Source organism: Podarcis gaigeae (genome assembly GCF_964106915.1).
Source record: "Podarcis gaigeae genome assembly, chromosome: 6".
Classification (NCBI taxonomy): Eukaryota; Metazoa; Chordata; class Lepidosauria; order Squamata; family Lacertidae; genus Podarcis; species Podarcis gaigeae.
Genome location: NC_139682.1, coordinates 74,811,432 through 74,832,506, shown reverse-complemented (window position 1 = coordinate 74,832,506; position 21,075 = coordinate 74,811,432).

Sequence of the window (21,075 nt, the reverse complement as noted above, 5' to 3'; positions counted from 1 at the left end):
GGGCCTTCTGTTTTGATCCAGTCTTGTTTCGTCTGTAAATGGAAACAAGGGGTTTTGCTCCATCTAAATTCTGTAACACTGAAATGGCTTAAGAAGAAGAGACGAAATGAGTAAAAACGTAAATATAAGCCTTAATCAAGACCACAGTGATTGTCAGGACGTCAAGAAAGAACATAACAACACCACACATGGGACATGGGACAAACAATGGCGATTGTGCAATAATGTTCTCCAGATGTTAGACTCTTAAACCAGGGCTAGATTGCATTGCATTTGCTAACTTAAAAGCCATTCACCACATTCCGTGTTGAAAAGAGAATTGCTACATTTAATCTCACTTTTTCAATGGCTTATGATTACTATTGTAATAGTACCAATTCATCAGAACTTTTTAGCTCAGACTTTTGGGACAGCAGGGAGGGGAAGTGTGTCTCATTGTAAGAAAAAGTGATAATGGTTTACTCAGGCTGCATGCTGCATCTGGTACAGAACAGATCTGTAGCCTAAAATCGCTGCATGGTAGAGGTCTGCTACCTCCACCATTGTGTAGTTAAAGAAAATCACTTGGAATCAAGCAAGAAAATGGCTTTCTTAAGCCCACCACCATTTCATTTTGCTGCGCAGAAAATGTTCATTCTCACAAGGAATAGCACTGCACTATGTTTAAGATTTCATATTAGTTGGTGTGTGTGTTTGCAGGGGCGAAGGAAGGTGTCGTGACACCCGGGGCAGGCGTCGCTACGTAGGGCGCATGTGTAGCGTGACTACGTACGATGCATGCACAGTAGGTAGCGACGTTGCACATGCGCTGTATAGCGGTTTGCCGCCAGTGCTGCTCCAGCACCATACGGACGGATGGTGCAGGGATCCTCTGCTCGTGTAGCTGCGACAGACGGATCCCGGCATTGTCCGTATGGCACTGGAGCAGCACCGGTGGCAAACCATTATACAGCGCATGTGTGGCGTCATTACGTACAGCGCATGCATGCGACACCGCACATGCGCTGTACTTAGTGGTTTGCCTTCGGCACCGGGATCCTCTGCTCGCTGCTGCAGCTGTGAACGGAGGACCCTCCACATGCGGCTGTGGCGGTGCGATGGCTGCTTGCACCGCCGCGAGCCCCCGTGGGGTGACTTCTTGTCACCCCCACAGACATGGAACCCGGGGCGCACCACCCCCCACGGCGTGACACCACTGTGTGTTTGTCTGCCTTCCACATCTGGGTGCCTTCCAGGTGATGTTTTGCAATTCACAATTGCCACCCTAAACATCTGGAGGGCACCGGGTTGGGATACATAGTTACACACCACCTTGGTTAATCTCTCTTTCATTCCTGGGGGGATTGGCATTTTAGGGTACTTACATATGACATTTGGTCCATGCGTATTATTATTATTATTATTATTATTATTATTATTATTATTATTATGTCCATGCGTAGTACAATCATAATTATTAGAAAAATCAGGAGGGGAAATCTATTTTCACACCTCCCCTTCAAAGTATATCCCAAAATGTTTTAAGTTTCTCAGTTCTCTGGGACTCTGTGTCTATTGATATTAGGGAGGGTTGCCATATTCCAAAGAGCAAAAAAGAGGAGAGATTTGTAGAGGCTGGGTGTGTGTGTGTGTGTGTGAGAGAGAGAGAGAGAGAGAGAGAGAGAGAGAGGGGAGGGGAGGGGAAAAATAGCATTGTGTGCAGTAAAAGATAAAAGGTGTAGTGAAATATTTAATAATGGCAACTCACGGCCTTAAGTCCTAGAGCAGCCCTGGTAAAAATAGTACCAAAGATTAAAATTAAAACCTGGACATTTTGTAAAATATTAAAAATCTGCCCGGATGGTGATTTTACCTTTGAAAAAGAGGACATGTCCAGAAAAATCCGGAAATCTGGCAATCCTGCCTTCATTGTACTGATATTGATGTCTGAATGAATGAATGAATAATTGAATAAACAAATGTTGAGATAAGCCTACCAAGACGTGTTATTTTATTATGGACATTTGTTTTCAAAATATGTTGATTTTACCTATATATTGATAATTTTATGATGTTTACTGTTTCAAAGCCAGTTTTTTATTGCTATTTTCTATAACACTAAGTGATAAATGGCAAGCTATTACACTGACATCTGTGGTTTTTTTCATTATTTAAGAGGAGAAGAGGCTCTTCGTAAGTAGATTTCTTTTTCTTTTGTTCCTGTGTGCTATTGAAGGGCATGTGCTTGCTTATACAAATAAAAAGATGTTTAAAAAATAAAACATCAAAAGAAAGGATGCTTACAAAAGTCTCCACATCTAAATTTCTTCTCAGGTTTGGGGTTCTAATGCCTATTTTGGCATCAAAGTGCATCTAATTAATTATCTCTTAATTTGTGGCATGGCACAATTGCATTCAATATTCATTTGCTGCCTAAATGTCCAAGAGGTCGCTGTATCTGTGGTCTAAACCATTATTTGTAGCCAGGATGAAGGCACGCAAATGGTGGCCCAGATCAAATTCCAGTCATGGCCTTATTTAAAAATATGCTACAATTGGGACGCAGGTGGCTCTGTGGTCTAACCACTGAGCTGTCATGTGACAAAGCGTGTTCTCCTTCATGGAGAGCACGTGTTGCGGTGGGGGCCACCAGGACACTCCAAAGTTGGGGGCGGGCTAACTGATCATTGGCCACTGATGCGATTGGGGCTTCCCTTGTTGTTGGGAAGAAATTAATGTTGCCATTTATTGATTGACAGCCAGAAATGCTAAAACTCCTTGCACGAGGCTAGGGCTTCCTCTTTTCGCCCGTGCAGCGGATAGCCTGTCCCTCCCTCCCTAGAATAGGGTTGTTCGCTTTGACCTTGCTATGCCTGTCATGGGGTCGTCTGCTTTGGAGCGGGGGCCTGGTAGGAATTTTGTCCATCTGGCTGATTGGCTGGGCCCATTTGGTTTTTGCCTACTGCGTAGCAAATCGTCACAACTTGTAAGGTTGCGGTTAGGCATTGGTTTATGGTTTGGTTGGTTGAGGGGCATGGATTGGCTGTGCCTGCCCCTCTAATGCTGCTGCTGCAAGGGATTCCGTTAAAGGAATTGGGGGCTAACTATTGCTTGTTCACTCTGTCAAGGGGGCTCGGGCCATAGCAATGAGCTCCTTGTTGCATTTGGGGTGAGGGCAGGTTCCCTGCTCCGCGTAACCCCCAAGTGTATTCCCCCATTCTGACTTTCGCATCGTGCGGAATGTCAGTCTGTCCCCCATGGTGGGGGCAGATAGTCGCAACCAATGCCTAAGCAACCACTCACAAATTTGTATTTTAATAAAGTTGTGGCCAAAATTATGCCAAAAACCTTAAACAAAAATTCTGTGTGATGTGTGAGTTATTGGGGTGGACCTGGGGACCTCGACACGCAAAGGCATTTGAGAGCAGAAGCAGTAATGGAAAGCAGTAAAGGAGTCTAGAAATGCTGTGAAATGCTGAAAAGCTGCACAATCATTCAGCATGCTGTTTCACTGTGAGGCATCTTGGGGATGACTCATTCTCTGTATAAAATGTATTGTATCTGTTTGCAGGCAGACAGTTTGGAGCCTGTGAGCTGTGGAGCCATGAGTTAGGGTGGAGTTAGTATGTGTTTGGAGCCTGACTCAGAAGTGAAGCCTGTAACTCTGTGTATGCTCTGAAGCTAGTTTAATCTTCTGTTCACTATGCTGTTCATTTGCAAACAACTTTTAACTCAGTAAAGCTTTTATTCTTTTACTGAAGAAGACTGTGTTATTAATTTATCGCTGTGCTTCATGAGTCTCTTGGGCTTGCCGATCAGAAGGTCGGTGGTTCGAATCCACGCAACGGGGTGAGCTCCCACTGCTGTGTCCCAGCTTCTGCCAACCTAGCAATTCAAAAGCACACCAGCACGAGTAGATAAATAGGTACTCTCAGCAGCACTTAATGGCACTCATCTTGAGGACTGTTGTTGGAGTTGTTATTCCGCCCTTCATCTGTAGAACAGAATGAGTTAATAAGAATTCTGAGGTGGTAGAACTTCAAGTTGTAGGTGGGGGATCCATCACTGAATGCTCCTCAAACTAGAAACAAAAGTGGGGGAACACCCTGCTGCAAGTTGTTGTTGTTTAAAAAAGAACCCTAAAATCATCTAGATAGGTATGGGGGGGAGTGACAGTGAGTTTTGTTCACATTTTCTGAAACAATATGCGTTCCAAAACACAGCTGCTCTTCAAAATCTGTACTTACCCATCTTTCAAGATGTAGATCTTCAACCAAACGTTGTTTGCAAAAACATATATATCAGGAAAAGTGTGTATACAGTGAATACTTTGGTGAAAATAATGTACAAAAGGGCATTAACTTAGGGGAGATCGCTTTCAAATGTGCATCCATTAGTCAAAACTGAGTACAAAACATAGGAGGAATTCGTGCAAAAATGTTGATGAATTTTTATGAGGATTCTTTAAATTTTTTAATTGCAAATCGCAGCTGAAAGGCAGAGAGCTGAATTTAAGATATGGAAAAATGAGAAGCGGAGGTAACTGAAACTGACAGGGTCTTCCACCTGTCTCTAGCACAGGGTAGCCATTTTGGTGCCTCTCAGATGTTGTTGGACTACAGCTCTCAAGTAATGACCATGTTGCTGTCTTGGGATGAAAACTGCATCCAGAGAGCACTCCGTTGACTACCCCTGCTTTAGCGCATAAGGCACATAAGTTGTAGCCCCGCCTGTCCCGCCGCTGTGCTAATTTTCTACTAGCAGAGAGTTTTCAGCAGAATATTCTAAAAAATGTGATCTCCTGGTTGTCGTCTAAAGCGCTACAGTCCTTCATTCTACCACCTCAGGCCTCTGCCACCTCATTTGTGACATGAGTGCAGCTGGCCTGAAAAGGGGGGGGGGGGAGTGAATTGCCTCCACTGTGTTTGAGGTGAGGTGATAGGAGAGTTCTGTCTCTGGTGTTTGACTTGCGATGGCTCATTCCCTCAAGCAATTCACCAGCCTGCGCTGCCATCTCCATTCCTGTCCTCTTGCTGTGCTCCTTCACCCTGTCGACAATTCAGCCTATCAGACCGTCAACATGGAGCTGACATCTCTGATCATTAGAGCAGTAGACTGTGTTTTGGGGTTGTTGTGTTTTTTTACGGAAAGAAGGTATTCAACGACTGACTTACAAATGAACTGAATAGCCCATACGTATTTATTCTGCTGGAAGAACCCTTGTTTTAATTATTCCCTCTTGCCCTGCTGTGAAATTCTCTATAAACATTAGCTGACAGTTGATCCACACATGGACACATAGCAAAATATTAATATGCATGCATTTACCGCAGATCTTCTGCCACCATCATATACTTTGGAGTGTTTTTGGTGCTGCTCCCCCCCCTTTTTTTGTTATTTCAAAGATTAGAAATACAGAACGGCAAGCAGTTTCTCTTCTCTTATAGGAAGCTAGCTTGGAATGTAAAATGTCAGGCTGAATGCCCCTTTGCTCATACACTGCAGGTTTAAATTGTGAACAAGACAGATAGTTCAAACTCACCCTGAGCACAGTGAGAAAGTAATTACTTAGTCATTGAAAAAGGTCCTATTATCATTACCAGATAACCTGAATGTCCACCGAATATCTGGCTATTATTTTAAATGGTTTCCCAAAAGCATTTTCAGAATCTCAAATTTAAATCACATGGAAATAGTTCAATTTATCATTCCCCCCATTTTATTTTTTATTTTATTTTTTGAAAAAAGGGGAGTTCTGTGATTATTCTAAATGTCAATTTAGCATATATTTTAGCTTACCGGATATGGAAAAGTATTGAATGGAACCTTCCTTTCATGGAATAAATGTCTTTTTTTGTAAACTAAAAGGGACAGTGATATGTAAAGGTCAGTTAACATGGTGAGTTGAGTTTTGTTATTAATATATCCAAGTACATTACCTTTACACAACATTACCCTACCAATTCCCATTAAAAAATTTGCAACAGCAAAACGCATCTCTGCCTGCTGCCGCCACCATCCTGCTTTCCCACCTTCTCCTTAATTCTACAGTTTTTCATTCTTCTGTTACTTTTTTCTGCATGTAACAATTTATCCGGCAAATAACGCTAGATGATCTTCACTCTGCTTCTGCCACAGTGCATTCAAAAGAGTCATACATTACGGTTGCTGTCAGTGCTGTGAACTAGAAAGCCCCTCTCATTTCTACATTACATTCTGCCTCCACAAAGCCGTGGCACACAAACCGCCTCGCAAGCAATTGTTTAACCGCTTTCGCTCGCTGGGAAATGACAATTGATTTCATTCTAAGGTTGGGGGGAAATAACAGTGATAACAATAGCGACCGTAATAACAACCCTCTGCAAAGTGGAAAGTGCCTTGTAGAATGTTAACACTTGATTGAAAGACAATATGGCATTTGGCCATCTGTTCATCTATGATCTACTGCAAGCTATATTCTGCACGATGGAATTATTTGAGTTGGGTTAGGTGGAGACCAGCAGCAGAAGCTATGGGTTAGAGGGCAGTCCTATGGCCAGGTCCACCAGGGCAGCAGCTAAGGATGTCGTGGGACATCAGTTGGCTCATTCCTGGCTCAGCCACACTCAGACCCTGACCCCAGCACAGCCGAAGATACACAGACATAGCTTCTCATTGTGACTGAGTCAAGGATAGCGTTGTCAGCAGTTCAGCCTACACTCGAGTACGACCCTGGCAGAGACACATGCCCGACTGGCATGTTCTCTCCCTCCTTGTCTTTCGTTCGGGAGCTTCAAAAGCTTTCTTCACCCCGAACATCACAGCGACTTATGCCAACCAACACCGGCACATTTAGGGATACGCAGAATTTGCGCACCTTGCGTGACAGAACCCCAGCAACTCAGCATTTTGGCTAATCTACTTTATTTACATATAAACACATACGGAGCACTGCAACATGGCTCCCTCTCTCTCTCTAGCATCAGATAGCAAAGGGGGGGGGGGAAGGACAATAATCCCACTTCACGGAACACAGTAACACAAACATCCTGTCTTCATCACTTCCCACTCTGGAGTCAAAACTTATCACGTCATGTGAAAGACAACAATCCTATGACTGCAATCATAGATCAGGAATTCTAACAGGCGTAAGTCTGCCCACCAGTGGTGTTCCAGGCATGGGGGGGGCAGGACCAAAGAAGGGGAATTAGGCTGGATCCCAACCCTTTTCAGCTTGGTCATGTGACCAGGCAACCCAGCGTAGAATAGTATTTTGAAGGCTTGCTTCCCCTCTGCCAGTGCAACTTTACGCTGGCGTCATTTATACTGGCTTGCTTTACACCAGCTTCTTGTGTCCAGGATCGCTCCCTTGGCTGGGGTGCCAACTTGAATAAAGTATGGGGGAGGGGGGCAGTCGTGCCTCACATAATTGATCACATGACATGGTACACAGGCACCATTTGAATGGGAATGTCCATTAACTGGGGGGGGGCTTGGGCCCCTCAAATATTTTATTGGGGGTTAAAAATATTTTATTGGGGGGCAAAGACCCCTTGGCCCCCAGGAGCTGGCACCTATGTCCCTTAGTCATGAAAGACCTATTTAAATTGACATATATATATTTTTGAGGGGGGTTCCTAGATTCCTAAGAGTTACTGAGGAGCTAATTTATGTATGAAGGGCTCCGGTACTTAAGTAAAGAAAGAGCGATTTGAATGTGGTATAAACATGCAACACCAGATGGTGCCAGAGAGCAGGGAATTTTAAAACACAGTTTTCCATAGAAATTTCTTTCTTTTGTTATAACAATCTAATTTCTTACATATTTATACCATTCCTCCCCATGTCTAGATCCACCCAAAGTGTATACAATGCATTTTATCTACAGGGCCCTTTATTTCAGGATGCGATCACATATCAAAACAGCTGGTTTTTTGGCCACATGAATCATTGAACCAACAAAAGCTGAGAGCTGAGCAGAAAATTTCTCTTTTTAAATCATTTGTTGGATTAATGGAGGTGAAATGACCCCCTTAAAAAAAAATCTTTGGAGTCTGGGTGGGGAAGAAAATTTATTTTTTCGGATTGAGTTGCCTCTTAACCTGACAACATAGCCTTTGAGTTTTGCCTTTTTCCATGCTTTTTCCTGCATTTCAGGAAGTCTGGCTGTTCAGAAGAAGTACAAGGCTTCCTACATTTTGTGACAAAACCCAGTATAGTTAAGCAAAAGCCACCTTTCAGAGAAATCCTCCCAGCCTCCCCTCAAAAGCAGCAGGAAATATGTCCCTGTTTTTCACAGGGTGAGACTATGTTCAGGGAAGTTAGCTCCTCCTTTTAGGAGGGGCTGCTTTATGGGTGGGAATCGGGTCCTCCAGAGACCCTGGAGTGGGCGGAGGAACGCTGTCCATGTCATCAGGAACCCTGGCCGTGTCACTCTCCCGGCCAGCCAATTGGGTTTGCCTGGGGGCGTGGCTATGCCTGTTTAAATAGCGGCAGAGACAGGGAAGCAGCCTCCTTGTTTGTCTCCATTCGTGGGATCTCCCAGCTCACCTACCCTCTTTTCTTGCGTGGATTGACTATGGCCTTGCTATGACTTATGTCGGTCGCCTGGTTGTCGGAGTTGGGTAGGAATTTTTCCACTTGGCAAAATTGGCACTAGCCATTGGGTTTTCACCTACCTAGTAGCAATCGTCACAACTTTGTAAGGTTAGGCACTGGGTAAGCCTTATTATGGAAGGGGAGGTTGTTCCTCTGCCTGCCCCTCCATGTTAAGGGTATCCCGTTAAAGCAGCTTTTCTCAACCTCTGGGTCCCCAGATGTTGTTGAACTACAACTCCCATAACCCCTAGCTAGCAAGGCCAGTGCTCAGGGATGATGGGAGTTGTAGTCCAACAACATCTGGGGACCCACAGGTTGAGAACCACTGCATTAAAGGGATCCGGGGGTGTGGTTCCTGTCCGAAGCCACGACCTCAATGGTAACCCTGGGAGAGCTCTTAATTGATGTATATCATAGGGCTGCCCCTTCCGATGGTTGACCCTTAAGTGACTTCCTGCAGTCGGGCAGGAGTCAGGATATAATCTTGCTTCACCCAATTGCCGAAGCCAAACCGCTCACATCTGTAACCAATAAAGTTGTGGCCTTATTTATCCCATTAACCCAATATATTTGTGTTGGTGTATTTATTTCGGGGGGAGCTAAGGGGCCCGGGTCCTTGCCACGCAAATGGCCCAACATTACTTCAGTAATTCAGGCTTTTCAGAGTTGTTTTGTTTTACAACACAGGGAAGCGAGGTCCCTTGCTTTTTGACCTGGAAGAGGATTCCACCTTCACTACAGAACAATCTGTCAAGCAATCGAATATTTGAGCTTTGCATTCCACCTGGTTACATCAAGGCTCTAAACAAGCGAACCACCTACTTGCATATGCTAACAAATGTTTGACTGGGGAAGAATGGCAAACTAAAAGCAGCTATTAAGGATTTATTTAGAAAGCTTGCCTGAAACTTCTAAAGGCAAGACAAGGTGTAATTCAGAAGATTTGTTTCTTTTGTTAGTGCTTTTCTTTTGAACATTTTTAATCCGCAGTGCTGGCAGAGGCTGGTGAATAAATGCTCCGCCTCCCTTTATAACCTAGTTTCGAGCCAAACTTTACTGTCAGTAAAACTAATCAAACACTATAAACTTTATGAAATACTTGTTTGCACAGGTCCTATGGTTCAAATTTGCAGGTTTCTTTCATTTCCTCGTACTTTTTTACATGAATATTTTTTACACACATGGCAACCTCCGTTGGAGGGCTGGGAACATAAAAGCTCCCTTGCTTTTCATTAACACTGCAGGGTGAACCATGAAAAAAGAAGCATCATATGGTATGAGTTGGAGAAGGATCCTGGTAACGTGCCAAGGTGACCATCTGTGCATGCCCAACAGAAATTTTACAGATGCTTTGATATGATGCGGTACTGGTCAAGCCACCAAGAGCGCTTCCTTCTGGACTTCGCAGATGTTTGTAAATCCTACAGCTGCTACAGACGTACTACATGGGATGTTTGAAATCTTGCCTCATCGGAAGCTCGAGTGACATGCTCCCAAAAGCAAATACAGAGTTCCAGATAATGTGTGTGCATTAGATACAATTAATAATATCCCTATACTGAATAGCACAGACGTTTCCTGTTCTGCAGCACAGATCTCTATCTAAGTACAGCAATGTAAGCTGGAATGGCTGTTGTTAAATTAATGTAGGTATGCACCATTCTGGACTACCTGTGTTTAGCTATAGGCGCATGCGTATTTGATCATAATAATCTCAACCCCACTTTGTTGTGGTTACCTCTACCTCTTGCCTGCCTCTAAATATCAGTTGCTTATTAGTTTCTCGGAAACATCATACTGTTTACTGTTAAGACGCCGTATGTTGGACTGAATGGACTCTTTTTTGATATTATTACTATATTGAAAAACCTTCAAATAAGAAAACAAAAAAGGAAAAAGAAACAAAAATACATAGAGAAAAAAGTGAATAAATATGAAAAAAATCCTAATCCAGTGCTTTTTTTCTGGGGGTATGTGTGGGGGTATGCACCCCCCTAAACATTTTATGAATCTAAGTTTGGCCTCATTGAGGTGCAGTATTTCAATATGAGTAGGAAAATGAGAGTACCCCTAAACATTTTTTTTAGAAAAAACACTGCCCTAATCCATACATTCTTTTCTAAGTTTGATATTATTATTCTAATACATATGTAAATGTTAATAGCCTACCACATTTTGTATAAACTCATTCCAAATATTGTCATATTATCCAAACAAGGTCTACTGAATGGACTCTTGGACTGATCCAGAGGTTTTTTTACATTCTTACGCTAAGGTTTATATTCATCCTAGGAAGTTCCCCAACAACCCTTCTCTCTTCAAAGCTCTCGGCTACATTGGGAGCAAATGAGAGTGAAAAGGAACCTGCCTTTATTTTTCACGGAGTGAGGATGAAAGGACAGGTGATGTTCTGAGGTTTTGTCTAAATTCAGCCCCAAAGCAGTTAATAACTGTGGTTGTGTTGTGCAATGTGCATTCTCTCCAACCTGCCAGATTCCTGTGTGTGTACTAAACATTACAGCAGTAAATCCTGCTGGCCGGAACATCTGCTTCTGGTACCCTCAGCAGTACTAATAACAGATTCTCTGACAGCAGCTGACAGGTGGATGCTGTAGGTAGAGCTGAGAGGTGTGGAGGAGAAGCTTTTGTTGTTAAGAAGATGCTGCCCAAGTTTGGTGGGTTTTTTTTAATAATAATAATAACAACAATAGCAATAATAATGCAGAGATGCAGTGTCCAGGATTAATACTGACAAGCCACAGATGAAACCTGCCTGTTCACCGAAAGCAAATACTATACAGTGGGGGTGGGGGAAACAATTTGCCTTTCTCCTAAACTATATGGGGGTTTCTTTCATCGCCGTTTCTGGTATACGGCTATAATCATATAGCCACACTCTGAAATTTCTCTCTGGGTTCTGTTTTGTGCGAATGATTTTCTAAAGAAAAGAAAGCTGAGGACATCTTACATCAAAACAAATAATGACAGAAGAAATACTTGGAGGAATGGAATGTAAATGGCTTTCCAAACATTTTACCATATGGCAGCTTTGATCACATGGGCCCTGAAATCCTGTGGCCCCCTAGAGACTACAGGATGTCTTTGCAGGGTCTACTGCTTATTGGAACCTTCAAACAAAGGAGTTCCATGTTGGTTGGGATAACTCATTCGGTAGAGCCTGAGACTCTTAATTTTGAGGGTCATGGGTTTGAGCCCCATGTTGGGCAACCGTTTCCTACATTGCAGGGGGCTAGACGACATGACCCTCGTCGTCCCTTCCAACTCTACAATGCTATGATTCTATGTCATTTTTTAGCACTTGGCAACTGAAAATGTCAGCACAAGGAGGGAAAACTAAAAGGTAACTGAGGTATAATGAAAAATTACAAGAAACAGGTAAGTGTGCGGTATAATGTATATAACAGATAAAGTACAATGAGAATACTTGGAAGTCTTTTTAAATGTTTGCAGCACTTTTTACTTCTAATTGTGTGAATAATCATTGCATTAACAAAATACTAAATGTTGAGGAATTCCATAATTACGTATGTTTTTTCGCTCCCCCCCCCCGATTTTTATACACTTGTCCTTATCTTGCATTTTTCTTATCTTTCTTTCTTAAGTTGTAAGCTTGTAATGGCAAATACTGTGTGGACGTATTCATTTTAACTCAATAAAGATTGACTAAACACACACACACACACAAAAGGAGAGAAAACTGATTCTCTGAAATCATCTGGGAAATCGGGCTGGATGTCTGTATGCACTTCAGAAGCTTCACAGAGGCTTGCACCTCTGTACAAATTCTCTGCAGTATATTCAGTATGCTACAACCACCACCAATGATTTTTCAGGCGGGCTCCATTTTACCCAAAATGAACAGCTGAAAAAGCAACTTTTGACATGTTCAGCATAACTGCAGCTGAATCAGAAACCAGGAGTTGTGAACCAATAGCAGGTGAGCATCCTTTCTGCTGTAGTGCCTCCACTTTCTGAGTTTAGAAAATGGTCATAAAAAATCTGGCTGTAGGCCTCCCCAGGGGTGCCAATTATAAGTGGCTCTGGGCGCCTGAGCACCCACAAAAAATTGTTGTGGGTGCTCAGCACCCATACTGCAGGGCCCCCAACACAACTTCCGAGGCCTTGGCGAGGTCCCAAAACCTGACCTGGTACTGTCATGATGTCATGTCACATGTGACATCATGACATCACGTGCACTGGGTACCCATAACCTGGGACCCAAGTTGGCTCCCCTGGGCCTCACCTGTTCCTCTAGTTCATCTACCTGCTTGCCTGACTGCCCACCACTTTCGCCCTGGGATCATGCCTGTGTTTCATCCTGGCCAGTCTCTGTTGCATATTTTTCTCATTTTCTGTTCTCTGTGTTTCAAGGGACCACATCTCTCCAGAACTTCTGGTGGAGACCTGCATGTTGTATTGCTCATTTTATTCACTGATTTCTGGCATTTCTACGTTCCCTTTCTATATAGTAGTATAACTAAATCTACTTAGAAATAATAATACGGCAATCAGCAACAATAAGTAACAGCTTACAACAAAGTTAAAAGCAACAGCACAATCTTTTCAGAAAATCAGTAATATGGAAAGGGCTGCTTGAAACCATTTTTCATTGCTCATCTAAAAATACAGAGTCTTTGGAGGCGTTTGGAGATTATGCACGCCACAACCAAAAGGTCTTGCTTTTGTTGCCCATCTGGATATCAAAAAACTGGTGACATGGGTGCATAGCAATATCTCAGGAGAAGTGAGGCAAAGTACTCAGGCAGGCTCATCGTACCATCCAACATTCATCCAATGGAAATAGGGATGTCCTATTCAATCATCAGCATCAGTGCTATTTTTCCAGAAAAAGAGGTGCCAGAACCTACCATGAATGCCTACTGTGTTCTCTTATATTGGCAATGGCACCCACCTGAGAGGGGCCAGAACTTATTTCTGGTGAGTTCCAGCTGAAAAAAAGCCCTGATAATAATTTTATTATTTATACCCCAGCCACTCTAGGCATTTTCCAAAATACAAAAAACACAATAAAACATTAAACATTAAACAAATCTTCCCTAAACAGGGCTGCCTTCAGATGTCCTCTAAAGGTTGTATATTTACTTATCTCCTTGCCTTGAGGGTCGCATAACTCCATACCCTCCAACATTTCTCTGATGGAAATAGAGATGTCATGAGGAAAAGTGAGATATTATGGGATCAGATCAGAAAGTGGGATGGCTTCTGTAAATTAAAGTTAAAGGTAAAGGGACCCCTGACCATTAGGTCCAGTTGTGACCGACTCTGGGGTTGCGGCGCTCATCTCGCTTTATTGGCCGAGGGAGCCGGTGTACAGCTTCTGGGTCATGTGGCCAGCATGACTAAGCCGCTTCTGGCAAACCAGAGCAGCGCACAGAAATACCGTTTACCTTCCCGCCGGAGTGGTACCTATTTATCTACTTGCACTTTGACGTGCTTTCAAACTGCTAGGTTGGCAGGGGCAGGGACTGAGCAACGGGAGCTCACCCCGTTGCGGGGATTTGAACGCCGACCTGATTGGCAAGTCCTAGGCTCTGTGGTTTAACCCACAGTGCCAACCAGGTCCCTTCTGTAAATTAGGGTTGTCATATTTTGAAGAGCAAAAATGAGGACACATTTGCCGACTTCTACTTTTAACTATGGAACGCTATGATGACTCTACCCATGAAAAAGAGGATGTGTCCTGGAAAAAGAGAACATATGGCAACCCTGTGATAAATATGGGACTGTCTCTGGAAAATATGGACACTTGGAGGGTCTGTCATATGGTGGAAAGCAGTCCTTGTGATACCAAGACAACCATCTTGAATTAAACACCAGGAATCAATGAAGTTGATAAAGGATCAGGGTAATCTACCACTTCCAGGCAAGAGCCTGGCATCTTCATTCTGAAGCAACTGAAATTTCCAGGTTGCCTATATGGTTATAGGGAGTGATGAAGCTAAAAACATTTATTTGTTGGGTTTTTCTTTCAGCCCATGTAAAGAAAATGTCAAGCAGGAGTTGCCCAATGGCCATGAATTAAGTCTGATATCTCTGATCAAAAAAGCATGCATCCACTCAAAATCCGCAGCAGGAAAGATTGCTAAGTAACCCGCATACTTTTAACAACCATGCACTAGGTCTTCAAAAGCATATATTCATTTAAAGATGGTATTCAGTATAGGACTGTTGCTGGTTTATTTCCTGATACATCTTGCCACTGTCTGTGGCAATGCTCCACTGACTACTGAAATATAATAGCTGCCTTTTCTTCACCGTACACAATTTGACAGCATTTATTCTTTCCTTCAGTGAACATAATTACTTCACATATGGAACCTGTGATAGCCTACAGGCATCTGAGGGAAACCAGAATCATACAATCTGTCCCCTTTGTGAGCTTAATTTACATTCACAAGTGTCATTTTAATAGTGCCGGCAACATGTAGGATAAAAATTACAGGTCAGCAGCAGCATGTCACAAGAAACTGTGCTTAAGTCAATAACATGGGTATTATTACATTCCGGATAATTTTACAAGGTGGCTTGCCTGGGAAGAACTTGACCCCTATTTCTGATTGTCTTTTTAAAAGTTCTCATAGGTTTTCGTTTTAGAAACAAATGCCACAGATCTACAAACACGTTTATTATAATTAAATAGGTTCTTCTGTGGCCAATAGTTGCACTGTGTGTAGTTGTGTCCTCCGGTGTGACATCATTGTCTTTTTCAGAGCCAGATGGATGTGAGTGTGTTTTAAAGTTTTCATTGTTCACTCATCAGTTGCTCTGAATCATGTGGTCTCCACACGGACTACAAGGGCAGCCTTCTGCCCTATGAGTAACAGAGCGGTGCTGCCAATTGACCCAGGAAAACCTGGCACAGCCATATTTTTTTTTTTTTGTTAAACTGTGGCCTGCTGTGTGTATAAAGGCCAGGCATTTGGGCTGATGGATTTCTTTTATAAAGCAAAAGTCAGCCGCAGTATTTTCACTTTCGCACATGCCTGAGCTATGTGGCCCGTGCAACTAAGAACGAAAACAGATGTGGTATTTAAAGCCAAATCACACCTGCAGCGTGAGCCTGGCGTTCTCCTGACCTCACAGCCTGGCATCACAGACAAGCATCCTAGGAAATCAAACCAAAGGCTAAACGTCTGTCTTTGCACTCCCCAGACTTTGAGAACGCTGTTTCCTTTTTTTTTAAAGAGGGGGGAGATGGATAAGTTCATCTATTATCATTTTTAAAACGAGCACAAAAAATACGCCCCCCCCCCGGAATTTGGGATGACAATGTCTCTTGTTCACATCATTGGCAGTAGCAAATTGCCACTATCCGTATATTACTTTTGCTGCAAACTCGCCAAACTATGTTTCCATCATGGAGAGGAAACCAGCTGCAATGCTCTACAAATGTTACCCACTCTGTTTGGTCAATAAAGGCAGAACATCTGGTTCATAACTCAAGGAAAGAACAGTCACGAAAAGGAGAGGAAGGTACAGAGTGGAGGGGACAGAGATGAAGAGCTGGCTATGGTTGGAGCAATCTTTTCTAGGAGAAATCCCATCCCCTTAGGGCTGCCATATGTCCGGGATTACAAAGGCAGAAGTGACCCCTTTTTTTTGCTCAGGTTTGTGGTGTCCTGGTTTGCTTTTGTTTTCTAAAGGGAGAGCTTCCCTAAAACATATTGTGCACACTTTTAAATAATAATAATAAACACGGCAACCTTAAGTTTTCAGCAACAGAGCATGTAAGAAGTGGGCTGACCCTATGCCTCTCGGACATTGATGTAGTATGAAAAAGGCTGAAGATAGCTCAGTCAGTAGAGCATGAGACTCTTCATCTCAGGGTCATTGATTTGAGCCCTACATTGGGCAAAACGATTTCTTTTCCAATCCTACAGTTCTATGATTCTATGAATTAGAAGAGTGTAATTGTAGGGATAGGGGGACATGGGTGGCGCTGTGGGTTAAACCACAGAGCCTAGGACTTGCTGATCAGAAGGTCGGCGGTTCGAATCCCCGCGATGGGGTGAGCTCCCATTGCTCAGTCCCTGCTCCTGCCAACCTAGCAGTTCGAAAGCACGTCAAAGTGCAAGTAGATATGCTGGCCACATGACCTGGAAGCTGTACCAATAAAGTGAGATGAGTGCCGCAACCCCCGAGTCAGCCACGACTGGACCTAATGGTCAGGGGTCCCTTTACCTTTACCTTTAATTGTAGGGACATAAGGAAGCAGTGACTACCTTCACATCCTGGGTGCATCCCAACCAGTACTGTTTCTCTTCTGCTGCAATTCAGCTTCTGCTAAACCCCTTCATTACCTGTCTAGTTATCTGCTGTGGATGAAGCTTATGTAATTAACCACACAATTAATTTCAGTGGAGTAAATAAGGCAGTAAATAATGTCATTATTTATGTAACATTTGCAAATGAAGAACGATTTCTGTTCTGGGCTTCCAATAGACAAGCAAATTGTGTGGATTTCAACCCACATTTCTAATCCAACATCCCTTCCTGTGGTGGATGTGGGCAAAAAAAGAGACAGGTGCAGAGTAAGTTATCTGCAAATAATGAGAGCAACTCCTATTAGAGAGGATAGTTCATGTACACCAAATTTCCTTCCTCAGTGACACTGGCTCAATCCCTCGCCTGCAGGCTGCAGAGTAAAGCTTTAGGACACAAGGGGTTAAGGATGACAGCGAGGCAGAGCGCCTCAGTAACAGTACCATTTTCAGATGGCACATGGTGAACAGGTATATCACATTTAGAACAGCACAATTCATTGTAGCAGCTTTATTATTTTTTTTAAAAAGCACTCAAAATTTAATGGATCTATATAAGTATGTGCTTATCAAATTTTTAGCTAGGAATTTTCTTTCTGTACTTTATGTAATTGTGAGAAGTATAAGCTAGACTGTTTCATTGTTTTCATTTGTATTTTACTTCTTTCTGTAACTTTGTGTCTTGTAGGGTGCATGATCTTATTCTCTGGATTATTACTCCTTATGCAACTAAGTGGTCAGAGGGCATTTGAAATATATTTAAAGAACGAAACATAGCCCCCTGAACTTGTATGATGGTTGGTTTGCTAAAAATACAATGAAGTCTACCACTACTACCTGTGAGGTGGGTGGCAGGATCAGCTTTGATCCACACACACACACGACAAGTAGAAAAGCAGCAAGTCACAGGCGCTAACCAGCTTAGAACCTTTCTCCATGGTTAGCTAGTTTCCCAGCTTCTCACAGGTGTTAGCTAGATTCCCACATGTCAGCTCAGGGCTTCTCAGGATCAGCCCATATGTGGAGGAGGAAATCTGTTTTGCACACTTGGTGCTGGTATTTCACCATGTTGGTGAAGGTATTTCACCATCTGTCCATTCACTGTTTTCCCATCCAAAATCTACCCTGCCCAAGTTGTTGTAGGCTACGGAGGTAAAATACAGGCACTTTGTTAGATACTGCTGCACACGGATTGCTGCCCAAACAAACTGGTATTTCCCTAGACCTAAATCTGGAAAGAAAGAAAGAAAGAAAGAAAGAAAGAAAGAAAGAGAAAGAAAGAACAGCTAATAATGGATTTCTCATGTCAGGCATGGTAGAATGTGGCCTTTCCATTGAAGTGCTTTGGTTGAGGTGATTGACCAAGAGACAAGCTCAATGTATGGGTCTGAGCAGTTTTGCATTTGCTCTGCCATTTCCCATCAGAAAACGTACTCTTTAGTGCTGAATCGGAACAAATGGCATTCAGTGCTAAACCTCAGGTATCCCTGTGGGAAAGCAGTGGGGCAAACGGAAGTGTGGATGAGCCCTTCAAGAGGTTAAAGTGAGGTGAAGGACAATCTAGGGAGATGATTTCAGTGAGACAAACTGGAAGCAAGAATGCCAGGGCAGAGGACCAGGGAGCAAACCGGGAACAAAAAAAGAAGCAGAGTTTTTGACCAGCACAAAGATGCTTTGACAGGGGTTTTTGGAGGGCAGGAATGGACAGTGGCAAGGGGTGGTTGTGGAGCAAGGCGCTGGGAAAGCTATGGAGGCCCACAGCTTCCTTCAAAGCAATGACTCAAGGAACAGGAGGTCCAGGAATGCCTGCAGCTGATTTTCCAACCGTCCCACACTTAAAAAAGAAAAAGAGTATTTAAAAAACAAAGTCTAAAGCATATTGCTCAAGATAAGAAATGTCTACCTTTCCATGTGATATTTAACAAGCTTGATCTCTTCCATCTATCAAAGATCAGCTTAAGATTTTGCTTGAAAACCTTTTAAGTATGTCTGTGAGCAAACTGGAGGATAACAACTAAAGGGGAAAGATAACTTGATCGTAAAATGGGAGATTGGAATGCTGGTGAAGGAAAGGATGGGAGAGAAAACAGATTATTTGAGCGAAGTGAAAGGAACGAGAGAAGGGAGATTGATTGCTTGATGAAATTCTCAGGTAACAAATATGTTATTTAAGATACATAAAACAAGATATACCTGGGAAAGAAGAGGAGATGCAAGAAGGCAGCAAATGGATTAAATAATAATCAGTTTAAGAATCCAGTAAGATCATGCAGGAGGAGCCAGTACAGACAGCAACTATAGTTTGATCATGATGAAATGGGGACCAAACTAAATGTGGTTCCATTATTTGATGTCCTATTACTACTACAAAGTTGCTACAGATAACAACTATAGCAGGATTGGGGAAGCAGTGGCCTTCCAGATGTTGTCCAATTTCAACCCCCATCAGCTCCAGATATCATGGCAAAAAGTAGGTAAAGATAAAGGACCCCTGGATGGTTAAGTCCAGTCAATGGCTGCGGCACTCATCTTGCTTTCAGGCTGAGGGAGGCGGTGTTTGTCCACAGACAGCTTTCTGGGTCATGTGGCCAGCATGACTAAACCACTACTGGCACATGGAGGGCTGTGATGAGTGCCAGAGCACATGGAAACACCATTTACCTTCCCACCATAGTGGTACCTATTTCTCTACTTGCACAGAAATGCGTTTGAACTGCTAGGTTGGCAGAAGCTGGGACAGAGCAACAGGAGCTCACTCCATTGTGTGGATTTGAACCACCAACCTTCTGATCAGCAAGCCCAAGAGTCTCAGTAGTTTAGACCACAGGGCTACCCTCGTCCCTTTTTGGCCAATAGTAGCTGAACAACAGTGTAAGGCAAAATTCAAAGTCATCTAAAGTACCTAGGCAAACAGAAGTTAACACCCAACATATTGTAATGTTAAGACAAGACGTGACTCTTTGGAAGGTGAGGGCTCCACTGCAGAAACCTTCACTAAAGAGGGTACTTGAAAAAAGGGCTTCTACAGAAGATCTTAAGACACAAGCAGGCTGGTATGGGGAATGTGGCCCCTATATAGGCACTTCTTACTGGAACCAACAGGCAGAGCTGCTAGAATTTTGAGGTGGAATAGGAGGAGACACACCCTCATTCCCAGACTGGCAAAAAAGGATGACTCAAAAATGCACTGCAAGGGGGAAGAAACGACAGCCAACATGAAAACAAAACACTTGGCCACCCAAAGGTAGACCCAAAAGGAGATACCGTGAGAGCAAAGACCCCTTGGAGACTTGGATACTTTAACTACAACTTCCCACATGTGAGACAGTGGGAGAAACGGTAACTGGGACATGACTAATGCTACACTACAAATCCACAAACGTGGGCAGGTAGCAATGTCCTCCAGGATCCATAGTGAACAGAAATTCACAAGGTAATAAACTTCTGCTGTGGATCCTTGAGGGCATTGCTGACAAATGGGATGTAAGAAAGCAGTAGCAAGAGAAGGCGGATCAGCCCAAGAACTTCTGCAGAACTTTGTGGCTGAAAGCAGCATCTGAAGAGGTGGTGGAATTGATCGTGCAGTGTTTAGCAAACATATTTGCAGAAGATATTGTTGTCGTGGGCATCCATCTGTTTTGAGACACAATTAAATGCACTTTCAGGGGTGAAGCCAATCCACCGTGTTAGCAGCACCGAAGTGGCTTCCCTGGGGCACAAACATGGACAGTGCTTATGGGGGTCCTGGGCTGCCCAGATGACAAGCTCGGCCCCACTGAAGTGGTCCAAAGGAAAGCAGAACAATATGTTGGGCACCAGTTTGACTGCAGGAGTTGCCCAACTGTCTTAGGGACGCCACTCTGGATTTGTATAGGGTTTTCTCCATAGCCTTTTCTTCTCCTGAGGATATCCTGCAAGGCTGTGGAGGTTTAGGATGAGAGTTTTCCTTCTCCCAGATGATCTGCCTTCCAATGTTGACAAGCCCCATCTGCCCCTGCAAAGGATGTGGCCAGTAGGTATTTAAATATGTTTGGTGGATAGTATATTAGTATTCGGCACGCAGGTGGCGCTGTGGGTTAAAGCCTCAGCGCCTAGGACTTGCCGATCGAAAGGTCGGCGGTTCGAATCCCCGCGGCGGGGTGCGCTCCCGCTGCTCGGTCCCAGCGCCTGCCAACCTAGCAGTTCGAAAGCACCTCCGGGTGCAAGTAGATAAATA